General features: G+C 36.8%; 1 long non-coding RNA gene across 2 annotated transcripts in view; it reads left to right on the top strand.

Annotated features, from left to right (window-relative positions):
- LOC125960561 (uncharacterized) overlaps nt 1–7168 on the top strand; it is a 31450-nt gene extending 24282 nt beyond the window's left edge. For both annotated transcript variants that reach the window (XR_007470359.1, XR_007470360.1), the window contains one exon: nt 7027–7168. This is a non-coding gene — a long non-coding RNA (uncharacterized LOC125960561). The remainder of the gene's footprint in view (nt 1–7026) is intronic.
- Nucleotides 7169–15043: the final 7875 nt, after the last annotated feature.

The following is a 15043-nucleotide window of genomic DNA, read 5'->3' as shown; positions in this document are numbered from 1 at the left end:
ATGATAATCTCTGGGTCTATCCATGTTGCTGTAAATGGCATTATGTCATTCTTTCTTATGGATGAAAACTCATCTATTCTTGAAACCAATTTAATACTACTCTCCTTTACCTGGAATGTCCCTTCTTCTTCATGCCTTTTCCCCTCACTCTCCATCCATACATGTTATAGCAAGAATCCCCATCTTCCAGCTAGGAAATAACCAATATTTATTGAAAGCCTGTATGTACCAGGACCAATTATAAATGTTTTATGTCATCTTAGGATTTATTAAGTGTGATAAAATTAAATTCTCTCATACACACTCACACAAGAATGTGCTGTATTAGAGAGAGATAGCATGGCATAGATTAGAGGTCAAAAATTTAGACTGCCTGGAATCAGACTGCCTGATTTAAATCTTAGCTCTCATGCATACTATCTATGTGTCTGTGAGCAAGTTAACTTACTTTTTTGTGCCTCCGTTTTCTCATTTGTAAATGGACATGATAATAGCATTGTTGTGAACTGTGGCAAATTGTATTGGCTTGGCCAAAAAGTTCGTTTAGGTTTTTCTGTAAGATCTTATGGAAAAAAAAAACGAACGAAAATTTTGGCCAACCCAATATTTTTCCAAGATGGCTGGAATAATATCTCTCATCTCACCTGTTCTTATAGTGTGATTTTGCTACTTCCTCTTCAAGAGTTGGAATCTGTATCTCTTCCCCCTGACACTGGGAAGAACTCTGTGACTGACTCAACCAATAAAGTATGACAGAAATGAAGTTATGTGACTTTCAAGGCTGGGACATAAACAGCTATACAGCTTCTGTCTGGCTTTCTTTGGGCATGCTCACTCTTAGAACCCAGAAACCATGAGGAAGCCTAAACATTTAGGTGCTCCAGCAGACAGCCCTAGATGAGGTCTCAGCCAATAGCTACTGTAAGTGAGGAAGCCTTTGAGATGACTTTAGCCCAGGCATTTTCTGACTGCAAATGCATGAGAGATCCTGGGTAAGAACTACCAGCTGAGCCAAGTCACCCCCTCAGATCATGAGAGATAATAATAAAATGATTATTGTTGTAAGCCACTAAATTTGGGGGTGATTTATCATGAAGCAATAGATACTTGATACAGATCAGCTGGGGTTTTACCTGGAACTGCTAGATGTGGCCTCTTCATGTAACCTGGGCTTCCTTACAGCGTGGTAGCTGGATTTCAAGAGCACATATCCCAAGAATCTTGGAAGCTACATTGTGTCACTTCCACTGTAGTCATAGACCCACTCAGATTCACAGGAAGGGAACATAGATCCCACCTCTCAATGGGATGGATGTAAGTGTCACATTGTATGAAGGGGATGTGGAATGAGAAATCTTATTGTAGCCATCTTGAAAAGCACAATGTCTATATGGAACATACGTAAATTAATCTGGCATTTTTAGAATAATGCCTGGCACAGTTTTATGAATGGTATTTATTGTTATTATTGCTCCAAAAATACAGACTGGTAGTGTGAATGGAAAGCAATTTGAGTAGAGGTAAGTTAACCAGTGATTAAAATAAGAATATATATGAACTGTCCCAGACATCCCAGGATATAGTCTCTGTCCATATTTGGCCCTTTTCTGTCCTGGTCCCTTCCTCCTTCATAGGAGTAACATTGTTATGAAGTTCATGGGCGTATATCTAGAACTTTTTCTTGTATTTACATTTGTAAAATTACACAGTTTTGATTTTCATTGTATTTTTTCCAAAATATCATACTGTAATATAGTAATTTGCAATCTTCTTTTTTTGTTTATTTTGATCTTTTGTTCTCTTTGTTTACTTAAGCATGACTTAAGACATTTGTCATGCTACTATATAAAAATCTACTTTATTCCATAGTTCCCCTCTGCTTAGTAATGGCCATTCAACTTGTTTCCAATTTTTTGTTCTGTAAACAAAGCTAAGGTTTGCACATTTTCACTTTTAACAGAGCCTCCCAAGTTGTCCACCCAAATGGCTGTGCTGATTCACACTCCCATCTGCTCTGCAAAGAGCACATGTTGCCTTACACCCTTGTTGACAGTGGATATTATTAAAATTTTACATTTTGCCTCCCTGTGAGATCAAAAACTGATAAATCATTTTATTTTAATTTCTATTTTTCTGACTGTCAGGAAAACAACATATTTTCATGTTTATTGGTCAGTTAAGTTTCCTCTTGTTATCTGTTTATATCCCTTGCCCATTTTTCTGCTGGGTTGTTTGTCTCTAGCTTATTGATTTTGTTTTTTTTTTTTTTTTTGCGGTACACAGGCCTCTCACTGCTGTGGCCTCTCCTGTTGCGGAGCACAGGCTCCGGACGGGCAGGCTCAGCGGCCATGGCTCATGGGCCCAGCCGCTCCGCGTTATGTTTCCCGAACCGGGGCATGAACCCATGTCCCCTGCAACGGCAGGCGGAGTCTCAACCACTGCACCACCAGGGAAGCCCTTAGCTTATTGATTTTGAAGGGTATATACATATAAATTATGTAATACACTCACATTTTCCTGGGTATTAAGCGATTATCTGTTATACATATTGCAAATATGAGCTCCCAAGGTAATGATTACTCTTTCACTTTACTTTTAGTTTCGATTTAGACAAACTTGTCAATCTTTTCCTCTATGGCATTTGATTTTTGTGTTTTGCTAATTAAGGCCTTCTTTCCTCCCAGACCATAAACACTCCACCATATTCATTACTAATACTTAATATTTTCATTTAGGTTTCTAGATGAGCTGAAATTTATTTTATTTAATGATTTGAGATAAGACTCTACTCCTATACCTTTTCATTTACCCAAAACATTGAGTTCATTATCATTTCCCACTGGTTTGTAATGCTGGCCTTTATCATACATTAAATTACCACACGTACCTTAGTAAAATTCCGGATTTTCCGTATTTCCAGAATGAAAAGTTCAGAACTTCACTCTGGTATATATGATTAATCCATTTTGTGCTATATCATGCATGCTGCTTTGTCACTATTTTAATTTTAGCTCTATACTTTGTTCTGATATCTAGTTGAATGCATCACACAATTGCTTTCTTCCTTTTTAAGATTGTCCTGGTTATTCTTAAGCATTTGCTCCTCCATATGAATTTTAAAATCACTTTATCAAGTTGCAAGAAATTCTCACGAGGATTTTGGTTGCGATTTTATTTAACTTGTAGACCAATTTGGGTCATTAAAATATTTACAATATTGAGCATTCCTATCCATAAATACAGTTTACTTTCTACTTAAGTTTTTCTTTAGCTCCTTCAGTAACGTTTTATAGATTATCATAGCTTGTTGCACAATTTTTACTTATAATTCGATAAAGTTTTTATTGCTTTTTTAAAATGAAATCTAAAAATATCTAATCCTCGTGTGTGTTTGTGTGGGATGGAAAGCTACTAATTTTTCTTTGCTCATTTTCTATGTGGTTACCTTGCTGAACTCTAGTTCACAAAGTTCTAGGTAAATGACTTTGTTTCTTTTTAATCTATATATTTACAAACTTATTTTTATTCCAATTTATATAGAATTTATTTATTGCCTTGGTATTTCCACCTACAGAGGGTTGAATTGAGGTTTTATTTCTTTTTATTTATCTAAGTTTTCTGCAAAGAGATAGTTGTTCCTTTCATAGTCAGAGAAAAATCAATAAGCATTGTTTCTCAGGATTTGGAAAATGAATGTTCAAGAAGATCATTAAATATTTAACTTAAAATTTTAATTCACTGTCTTTTACTACTTTGTTGAAAAAAAGGGTTATGTTTTATTTCTTCTAGTAACTAATTCTTTTAGAAAAACATTAATCCTTAATATTTGTTCTAAGGATCTACTTAAATCTACTGTTTCATGTTCACCATATTTACTCTTGGCTTTTGAACAGAAAAATGGAGCTTGTAGCTGCATCTGGGTTCTGAAGATGGTCATAATACTTCTCCTTCCTGAGATTTAACTAGTCAAGCTAACTTTTCTCGAAACTTATCAGCAACACTGAAATGCATTATATTTACATGAAATTTGGTCTTATTTATTTGCCTTTGCATCACTCTACCTAATTGCTCCCTTGTGTGTTTCATGTCAACCATTAAGTTCAGTGATTTACTTTAGCAAATTGTTTATGGAGAGTTATCAATTTCTTTCCCCAAATTTCCACATTTACTCTGGTTTATTTTCTTGTCATCGTGCATGAGTGTGTGTGTGTGTGTCTGTCTGTATATGATATACATGAATGTATGTATACACATAGATTTAGCTCACACACACACATACATCACTCTATATCAGTACTTCTCAAATGGGCTTTCATGACTTCTCAGAGAACATCTGGAATCACTTTCCTATAACATTGTTTCCAAATATGCTGTGATGCATATTTTAAGAGGAGAGCCAATATTTCACTTCTAATTAAAAAGAATATTCTCAAAATATTACAATAATCCAATACTACCCTTGGATACTTCAGTAGGCGTAAGCAATTGCTGACAGTCCATGCTTCCTTCATTTCTGGTGATATGTTATTCTATAACATGAGGTCATTTGTTGTTTCTGTGAGAATGGTGTCCATGGATAAATTTTACTTGTACTGAGTATGTGTCTGTTGTATGATTTTTGGCATTGACAAGAGAAAAGGAAATAAAATGTGACTGGACAGTTGACCTGTCAGAATTCTCTGTCTTTCTGTTTTTGTGTCTTGCACATGTCGTTCTTAGTTTATAAATCCATGCAGTGGTGAGATATTTGCAGTACCTGAAGTGGTTAGATATACAAAGTCCAGTCCCAAGAGAATAATGATTTCCTACTGGTAATTATGACTGTGATTTTTGAGAGCTGCCTTCAGAGAGAACTGGTATTTTGGCTTACAGAGTTCAGGCTGGGCAAAATGACATTTCTCCAGATGTTACCCTTGAAAATCAAAATCTATGTGAAACCTCTCATAAAACAAACTGTTCAATAAATGTTAGTAGCAATTAAGAGCCATTGCAGTTTGTTTTCCCTGAATAACAGTTATTTAACTTCTATATATTTTCCAGTTAACCTTATTTCAAATATTTGAGATCATTTCAAATTACTTTCTATCATTTTATGTGTTATTTAGCTACTTTTATACCCCTAACGATCACCCCTGAGAGCACATTTCTATAGTGTGTCTTTAAAAAGGTTGACTCTCTAAAGTGGAAAAAAATTTTTTTAGTAAAAAGACCCCCCCAAACTTGAATTGGTTTCTATCTGTCTCATTCAGCATAGAGAAATTAATAAATTTTGCTCAGTGGAGTGTGCTGGATGTTGTGATTATCAATACAAACTATCAACCTGTGTTGTTCCAGGTTGAGTAGAAGATTGCAAGTACAGTTTCTGGCAAAGTTCGCGTGCTACTTTTACACACAGTATTGCAGGCATTGATTTTTATTCACATGACTAACACATAAATTAAGAAGTAAAATCAGGGCTTCCCTGGTGGCGCAGTGGTTGAGAATCTGCCTGCCAATGCAGGGGACACGGGTTTGAGCCCCAGTCCGGGAAGATCCCACATGCTGCGGAGCAACTAGGCCCGTGAGCCACAACTACTGAGCCTGCACGTCTGGAGCCCATGCTCCGCAACAAGAGAGGCCGCGATAGTGACAGGCCCGCGCACCGCGATGAAGAGTGGCCCCCGCTTGCCACAACTAGAGAAAGCCCTCGCACAGAAACGAAGACCCAACGCAGCAAAAATAAATAAATTAATTAATAAACTCCTACCCCCAACATCTAAAAAAAAAAAAAGAAGTAAAATCAATGTTCGTATGACGTCCTTTTCAAATAATGAAAGGGCAGTGACTTTTTCTGAAGTCCTCTAGTCTAGATTCAAATTGCCCATAATGTACACATAGACCCCTCCAATGGTGAACCACCCTTGGAACCTGTTGAGCTCCTAAAGGGCTAAAAGGGGCTTGAACAGAGGGGCAGCTTCTCCCCTTGAACTTTCCTCTAGTTTTCTCCTTTCTCTTTGTCCACATTCTTGTGTTCTGCAGTCTCTTCTAAAACTCTCTTCAGCATCTGTATTTTATTCCAGCTTGGTCCTGATGTACTGCTGGCCTGGCCAAGGAGAAGGGGCTGAAGTTAGGAAGTTGCTTCTGGCACCATGCCTGTTCCCAAAGTTGACCAAAATATGATGATAGTAGGATAAGATGTGAATTGTTACATGGTTCATATATGTGCCAGTTTTTTAAATATCATTCTGTTTTGTACTTTTTATTTTCTTCAAAGAAATCCTGCGTATTTCAAAATCAAGGATATTCTTCTATATTAAGGTTTATATTTGTCCCATTTAGATCATTAATCAAAGTGGAATTTTGTTTTGTCTACAGTACGAGGTAGGAATCCCACTACTTTATTCCCCCATATGGATAACCAGTTGCTCCAGTACCATATATTTATTGGTCATCTTTACTGATCTGCACCTCTGTCATATATCATGTCCATTTAGAAATAACAGACTCTGTTCTGTTATACTGGTTTATTTGTCTCTCTATGCTCTGTACTGCACTGCTTTAATTATTATAGCTTTGTAATTATTCTAAGTACCTGAAGAGTAAGTAGTCACATCTTCTTCTCTTTCAGTGTCATCTTAGGTATTATACATTGCTTTCATATAAATTTTAGGATCATATTATCACTTTTACCAAAGAGTATCTGATGAGATTTTGATTAAAATTGCATAAAACATCGATTTGGAAATAATGGAAATATTTATTTTATTTATTGAGTCTCCCAACCCATCAATGTGGGATATCTATCTATTTGTTTAGGCCTTTTTTAAAGTCTTTCAAAGTTTAAAAATTTTCTTCAGGAGATTTTGTGTATCTATATTAAATTTGTAGCTATTTTATGTTTTTGTGACTAAGTGATACATTTAAAAAATTTCAGTATCTAATTCTTCCATTGTTGCTGATATGTAGAAATACAATAATTTTCTGCATTTATTTTTCATTTCCCGAACTTGGTAACTATCCTATTAATTCTAATAATTTATTGTTTAGATTTTCTATCTACACAATCTTATTGAACGGTAGACACTGGTGCCCCTGCTCTTCGGGCTTTTGGACTTGGAGTAATTACACCACCAGTTTTGCTGGACCTCCAGCTTACAGATGGACGATTGTGGACTTCTCGGCCTCCATAGCCATGTGAGTTAAATTCTGTAGTAAATCTCCTCTTGTATATATCTCTGTATTTCTATCCAGTTGGTTCTGTTTCTCTGGAGGATCCTGACTAATACAGAAGCAGGCTCTTCCCCAGAGCCTCCAGATCAGAGTCCAGCCCAGCCCACATGTAGGTGACAGTCTTGGGAGATCCTGAGCAGAAAAACCATTTAAGCCTCCTCAGATTTCTGCCATACAGAACTATGAGATAATACATGGGTGCTGTTTTGAGCAGCTAAGTCTGTGGTAATTTGTTACACACCAATGGAAAACTAACACACTTACTTTTTTTTCCTGGTTTCTAATTAAATCACATCTTGGTTAGATGCTATGACCGTAATAAACTTTTTTGACATTTGTTAAGACATGTCTTATGGCCCAGTGTGCGGTCACCTTTTGTAAATGCACGGTGTGTTCTGGATGAAAATATGCATTCTGCCCATGTTGAATACTGTTAGACACACGCACATTTATTAGCTAAAACTTGTTATTTGTGTTGTTCCCATCTTCTCTTCTATATTTTTAAGGTTTGATTGTTTCTGCCTGCTTAATCTATCAACTTCTTAAAAATGTGCATTAAAACCTCCCATTATGCAAGATAACTGTAAAGACTAATGATTCACATATTGTGTAGCACATAGTAGGCATTTTACTAATTATTTTTATTGAGTATTTACACTTTCATACTATAAATAACAATGACAGTTTATGGTGCTTTATCATTCTATAACACATTTTTTATGTCCACTGACTATTTAATTTTTATCCAAACTTGTGAAGCAGATTTCTTTTTTTCACTTCCATTTTAAGAAACCAAAGTTCAGGCAGATTAATGACCTTCCCAAGGTCAAGCAGCTAGGAGGCAATAAGCCTGGTAATAACCGCAAATATTTTGATTCCATGTTCAAATTTCTTTTCATTAGACCAGACAAAATTTCTTTGAAATAAATAAATACTTATTATTATATTATTTTTGACCAAATACAGCTAATATTTAGAGTCTGCCACATATATAAATTGTACATCAAGGCAATGTTATAGGTGAAATATGATTCCTATCTAATAATTTGTTTGGTAAATAAGAAGATATTGCTTCTGATCACTATAAGTGCCAATGTAAAACATTATGGTTTATTCTTCAAAGTACAGTTTTATAATTACAACAGGATATGATTGATATACTCACCATTTTTCATGTGTATGTGTGTATATTCATCTTTGAATAACAAAGGAGTAAGATTTGTTCTTTCTACCCTAGCAATGTTTAAATTAATCTGGACCTAATTTGTTTGGATACCATATTTACCACCATCTTTACATTGGTTTCATTTGCATGATTTCTCAGTGACAGCTCAAAGCAAAAATGCTTTTCAGAAATTAATATGCACTTAAGTGGACTCAGAGCCTTTGTATTATATATTCTTAGATCTCCAGGAAAGTTGTTAATAGTGATCAAATGCCACATGAATGTTATTGAATGAATATGCCCATGTTAAGACTGTGACCAATTAAATACACTGAAATAGCAAACTGAAAGTATAAAATTGAGTCAATCAAAAGATTTGAGTTCACTCCCCACTTAATTGACTAGTTGTTGTGGTGTCACATAAACACAGTCTTAGTTTATTCCTTTTTGTTGATGGGGTTGACATGAGTAAAACTTAATTTAAAAACTTAAGAAAGACTAGAATTTTCTTTGACAGTTATTGGAAGTTTTTCAACTCCGCCTCTCTTTCTGAGCTGTTGCGTTAGTGACTGTGGTTTTGACTCACTGACAATTGGAAGAAACTTGAGAAGAAATTTTGCAGGCTGTCATTTCTTCTCCATTAGAGCTAATCTTCATTGGGCTGTTGGCAATATCATTTGGCTTAAGACTATGGTGAGGCTTAAAATGAGTATTATTTATTCCCAGACTAGCTAACACTATTGCTTTGATACAGTTGTTGGGGAAAATATGCAGGTTCTATTGGAGTTAGAGATGTACCTCTTGAACAAAAATGTTTGCTGATTTTTTTCAGTGATAAGAAACATGAAAAGCTTCATAGGGATTTGAATTTTAATCAAAGATTCTGATTCCAAAATTTTTGCTATTGTAAAAGACGGAATTTTTTTCCTGCCATTGAAAAATATATTTTCACATGTGCACTATAGCCTGCTTTATTGCTAAGAATCTTTCAAAGTTTGATCTTTAAAAACGTAGACCATAAATGCATCTCCCACACTGGCCCAAACAATGTCTTGGATGCAGTAGCTTTTCTTTCTTGACTGCAGAAATAAGTTATAAAGGGTGACGATTACTTAGCCATTGTTATCAGGAGGACCCAGGTAGACTGATGGGTTCTCGAGAACAATATCCTATGATAAGTTTCTGGAAGGAGCCTTTGTGGAACAGCACCTGGTTGATGAGTTCTTAGGAGGTTGACTGAATGCACCTTTAATCTTAGTGCTGAGCTGACCCAGCTCAGGCTGGGTCTTCTACTTAATACCAGTCCAACTCATGTAGTGTGACTGCTTCACAAATGCACAATGAAAAATAAAATGGTTTAATTATTTCTGAATTGATGGATCCTTTCAGTTTTGCATTAGCTCTAGACTTTTTACGCTGAAAGGGTTATGAAAATCTACTTTGCTCACGCAGTGTTGAAGAAACAGACAAGGAGGTTGTGACTTGCTGAAGGTCAAAACAACTAGAGGCAGAGCCAGGACTTAAATCCAAATCTGCACAGGCGCTCTTTTTTCCAGGCAAGAAAGCCAAGATCAAGTGTTTTTCATCATCAGAGTGTGAGGGAAAAAAGTAAGGTCTCTTTCCAAAATGAACCTTTTCTTTTCCTGACAGTGGTCTGAGATATCAGAAATAGAATATGTTTGATTATTGATCCTGAATTATCCATATGCATTTGTTTTAAAAATGGTAACCCTTGTTATTTTAGAGTGTGCACGCCTACATGGTCACACCACAATTCATTGAGAATTTAGGACAGACAGGGTATTTATTGGAAAGTCATCTTCTGCTCAGTTCTTAAATGAATCCATTTATCTGTAGCACTGAATTTCATATCTGTCCAAATCTTCTTTTTATATTAGCTATAACTAAAGCTGAATGAGATTTGAAAGCTTTAAAGTAATGTCAGCTAAACTGATAAGACTAATGGCTGACATAAGTAGCTGAATAGCATGGTTAAAGGGTCACAGTGTAAACCATACATACCAAATGCCCTGGCACCACTCTTCTGGAGTTGTCCAGATCCAAAGAAGGGACCTTTGAAAGGATATAGAACTGAAAAGAATGACCATGAGAGTGTTTATACAAAAATGAATTTTCACCTTCTACCCTAGGGAGCAGAAAGAGATGAACAAAGGTAGGTAACTTCAAGAAAAGAGTCAGGTATATGATTGGGGATCTGCATTTTGTGCTTTGATGGAGTTTGTGGGGTAGATGCCCAGGAGACCCTCCCTAGTAGAGGGGCTTGAGGGAGCTTTCATCACCCTGTTCAGGGAGGTTGCGCGAGCCTGTGTGAATCCCCATAGGCAATCCCAAGGCCATCATGGAGTTAGCTTCATTCCAAATGCAGTAAGAACAGCCAAAAGAAAACATTTGATACCAAAAACAGTTTTAAGAGAGGGGCTTGGGGGAAAAGATTGGAATAGGAGGAAGAAGGGGAGGAGAAGGAGGAGGGGAAGAGAGAGAGAGAGTAGAGAGAGAGAGAGAGAGAGAGATCAGTATCAATCTGTGGAATATGTCAGCCTCAAAAATTAAAGCCCTAAGCCACATGACCTTGATTCTTGAAACACTACCTGTGACCTCAGTTTGAAACTAGTTTATAAAAAAAAATAGAAGTAATGTGTTCTTTAAAAGAACATAGGGACACATAGTTAGGAAACTTCTCTCCGTCTAGGAGCTGGTTCGGTATTCCGGGCTACAAAGTTCTTGCATGAGAGTGTAATAATGTAACACCTTTATCCAAGCAAAGTCAGGAGCTATCAGCCAACCTCCCAGCTTTTTGATATTATGAAAAAGGTTAGAAGAAAGTTCTTTTTAAAAAACTGCTTCATTAAATTTGCTTAATTGTTCAGGCATGTAGTCAATAGCAAAGCAAGTAGAAAGAAGCAACCTTGTTTACAAGTGACCATTAGTTCTTCCTTGATTTAAAGAAATGAGGTTGAGTAACCAACTCCAGCTTGCCATGCAAAAGGCTACCATGTAACAGAAAACTGACTTGGCAAACTGAACAGGACAGTGTTCTGGGGTCAATCATTTTGTGGGTCAGTTAGCTTTGTTGTGCTCTAAATTCTAACCATTTCTCCCGTGTATACTGTTGCTTGGAAACAGAAAGTAGAATAATATGTAAGAAACCAAATCCATCCCTACTACTGGAAAAGCAAATAAATGCCCTCAAAATGTATATTGTACATTGGTTGATGGGTGGTGGCATTGTCTTCTTGGACAAAGATTAGCAAAAATAAAGTGACCCCTCATAAAGAAGCTCAGAAATTAAAATCAAAATGTATCTAGATCATTGTTTTCTTAAATAGAATATACATACTTACAACGTGTATCATAATTTGTGGAAGAACTCACAGGAAGATACATTAGATTCAGTTCAACACACTTTTTAATGTTGCCACAAAAGCAGCAGGAGACAATATTTATAGCTTCTTTACTGGTGGTGGACCTCATAAGTTGGCTTCAATCAAGCATCACCCCCACCCCTAAGTTTCTTATTTTAATTCTAAGCCTTCATAAATGCATACATGTACAGTTTTAACTTGGATTCAAAATAGGTTCTTGGATGAAAAATGTCATGCATTTTTTGTGTAGTTGTATAAGTAACATTTAGCTAAAGATAGAAGGTAAAACTTCTTTTAAGTGGAACAAACAGACATGCAGGTATAGTTTTACTTTTAGAGCTACAGTTAAATACCATATTTACTTCCCTAAGGGGTTACTAGCATATTGGGTTACCAATCTATAATGCATTTACCCCAAATGGTAAACGTGTATGTAACCTCTTAGGTCTGCGTTGACATATATATGACATTACAACACTTTGAAATGTTGTGATTGATCCCATTTAACTCAATGAGCCATGAGGAAGAGTCAATTTCAGAATGATTAATGAAGGGAAGGGTAAAAGTCAGGAAGCTCCAGAAAAAAGAGAAACTACTTGATCCTCCAGGGCAGCCATCTTCTCTGGTTCTCTTGTAAAATTGAGTAAAGTAGATCAAATCCCCTCAGCTTCCCAAGGTTCAGATCTAGTGAGTGGCATAGTATTATATCCAGTTGTGCACCCACATACATCTTTTAGGATTTCTGACTTAAGGTGACACAGATGTCTCAAGGAAGAGCTCAGACCTTTTTCAGGAAGCGGTGGAGAACACATTTCAAATTTGAAATACTAAGCCCTGAAATTTTTCAGATGAAATACTAAGCTCTGAAAATTTTCAAATGGATGTTGGCATAAGGTTTATAAAGGAGGGGAAGGCAGCCTTCAGTCTCAACAGAATGTACTGTTTGCAGGTCTATTGCTGAGCCGTTGATTGAATAACTGAATGTCAAATCAAATTTTGTTGCTATAACAACCAAACTAACTGGCCCATTAAGGGTTGATCCTGGTCAGTAATCCAATCTGTTGTCCAGAATATGACTGTTTTGAATGTCCCCAAACTAATTTCATCAGAAGACTATTGAATTGGTGCCGTCAGGTCTCAGAAGGTTGAGAAAGGACCTACTGAGGCCTTCGGTTTCTTTCCTGACTGTGGAATGACACAGAAACAAAACAATTTATATATTTGATTTCTACTTTTGTTCTCCAATTATGGCATTTGGCATTTGGGGGGCACTTTAAAAGAGGAATGAATATTTTGGGTTAAATTGAACACAAATAGAGAAAAGCCAACAGTAAAAGGACTTTATTGTCTCCAGTCACATTTCAAAAGGTTACATTTGTTTATAAATATCAGAGCTCTAAGAGGAAACATAAGAAAGTAAACATATAAATTAGAATGCTTCAACCTGCTAGTAATTAAAGAAATGAAAATTAAAATGATAATAGGGATCCTGTGAGCTTGGGCCAGAAGATGAAGCAGCTGTGGCAGCTGCCAGGAGATTGGCATTGTAAATGTGTAGAGTCATTTTGAAAAACAATCTGACAATAAATTTTAAGAACCAGAAAATATTTCCCTACCATTGAAAATTCTTATCCTAAGGCAACAGTTCACAAGAAGAAAAAGGTTATAGTTGTGAAAACGTGTGTGGCAGCCGGATTGGTTCATCCTTGTAAAAATGTGGGAGGACCTGAAATGTTACACTACAGAGGAATGAACAGATAAGATCACAGTTCTTGTTAGAATATTACTAAGCAGCCATGAAAAGTTTTAAGTATGGAGGCAATGGGGCAACGCGAAAAGCATTAAGTGAAAAAAAAGGAATACAAAGTCTCTATATTCGTCATGATTACAATATGTGGTATATGTTTCTATATGGACAAGAAGTGAAGTGAAACAGAAGAAAAAAAAATCAGTTGTCTTTGAGTGGAGAAAATTTGGAGTCATATAGATTGAGCCCTAAATGTATATATGAGCAAATGTATCTCTTCTGAAATCACTAGGTATATGGTATTATAATGAAGTGAAAACACTAAATGAACCAAAAATGTTATATTGTAAACTTTGGAGCATTTTGAATTTGAGACTTAGAGAACAGTGTGAAACATAAACCTAAAAATGTTCCTTATAGCTATGCTTTTGCTTTCAACCCCTTTTTTCTCCTTTTTTTTTAAATTACAAAAGCAACATAAGATACACAAAAAAGCCAAAAGAACAATCCATAATTCATCCCCACCCTGTCTCTCACTTTATTCCAACCCTCCTACCATGAATACTATTTAGTGACTTTATACAAAGTAGTCTGAATTTGTAAAGCCAACTTCTATTGTTAGACAGTTTCTTTCCTTTTTTCCATCATTTACTAGCAGCAAGTAGCCACTACCATTTATTGATTCATGCAAAGTGCCGGTTACTGTACTCTTAGTTGTTGGGCTAATATCAAGTAGCTGATGAGAGAGAGAGATATCTTAGTCCCACTTTTATAGAAATGAGAGAGCGGATGTCCAAAATTACCTGCTAGGAAGTGGTAGGGCTGGGAACCCAAAGCAGTTCTGACTGCAGAGTGCATGCTCTTCACCACTAGTGTCTGTTATAAGCAGTACCTCACTTATAGCAGGGCAGCCTTGGGAGCCAAGAAGGGGACCAAGCTTCAGCGCTCCTTCTCCCGTGGGACTTGCTTTGCAAATCCCTCTGTAGTGGCTGGGACCGGCCAAGCAGGCAGGGCCAGCAGGAGGATGTCCCGCCCCCCCACCCACCCACCCAGACCTGGTCCGCACGTGCCTCCGTCTCCTTGTTTCCTGCTTTGGCGCTGTCTCCCACTCTCAGCCATGTGCTCTCAGGTGTTCTAGTGCTCCTACTCACAACGTGAGGCTATCTCTTGATGGGCCTGTGCTTATAGCAGAGTCACTCCTGCTGGTCAGAGTGGTCTTTTTCCTTCACAGGATCGTGAGCGATTCCAACAATAACACTGGAATGTCCGCTCATGGTCCTCCTGAAAGCCACTCGGATCCTAAGATTTATTATTATTTTTACCATGGCTGAGGCAATCTTACCATGTTGTGTAAATTTTGAAGAATCCCATTATCATAGCATCTAAGATATGAAATGAATACTTATCAGAACCATAGCTGAGCTCCCCTCGGCATGTATTGGATTACCCTCCTTTTACATCCTAAGAGCCCCCTGGCGTGCTTTGACCCAGACTTCTCCAAAAGAGACCACTCCTTCCACTACCTTCACTCTCGGGGAA

This window comes from Orcinus orca, chromosome 11, assembly GCF_937001465.1.
Source record: "Orcinus orca chromosome 11, mOrcOrc1.1, whole genome shotgun sequence".
In the NCBI taxonomy this organism is placed as follows: domain Eukaryota; kingdom Metazoa; phylum Chordata; class Mammalia; order Artiodactyla; family Delphinidae; genus Orcinus; species Orcinus orca.
Note: the sequence above shows the minus strand (reverse complement) of the source record. Positions and strands in the feature narration are given on the sequence as shown.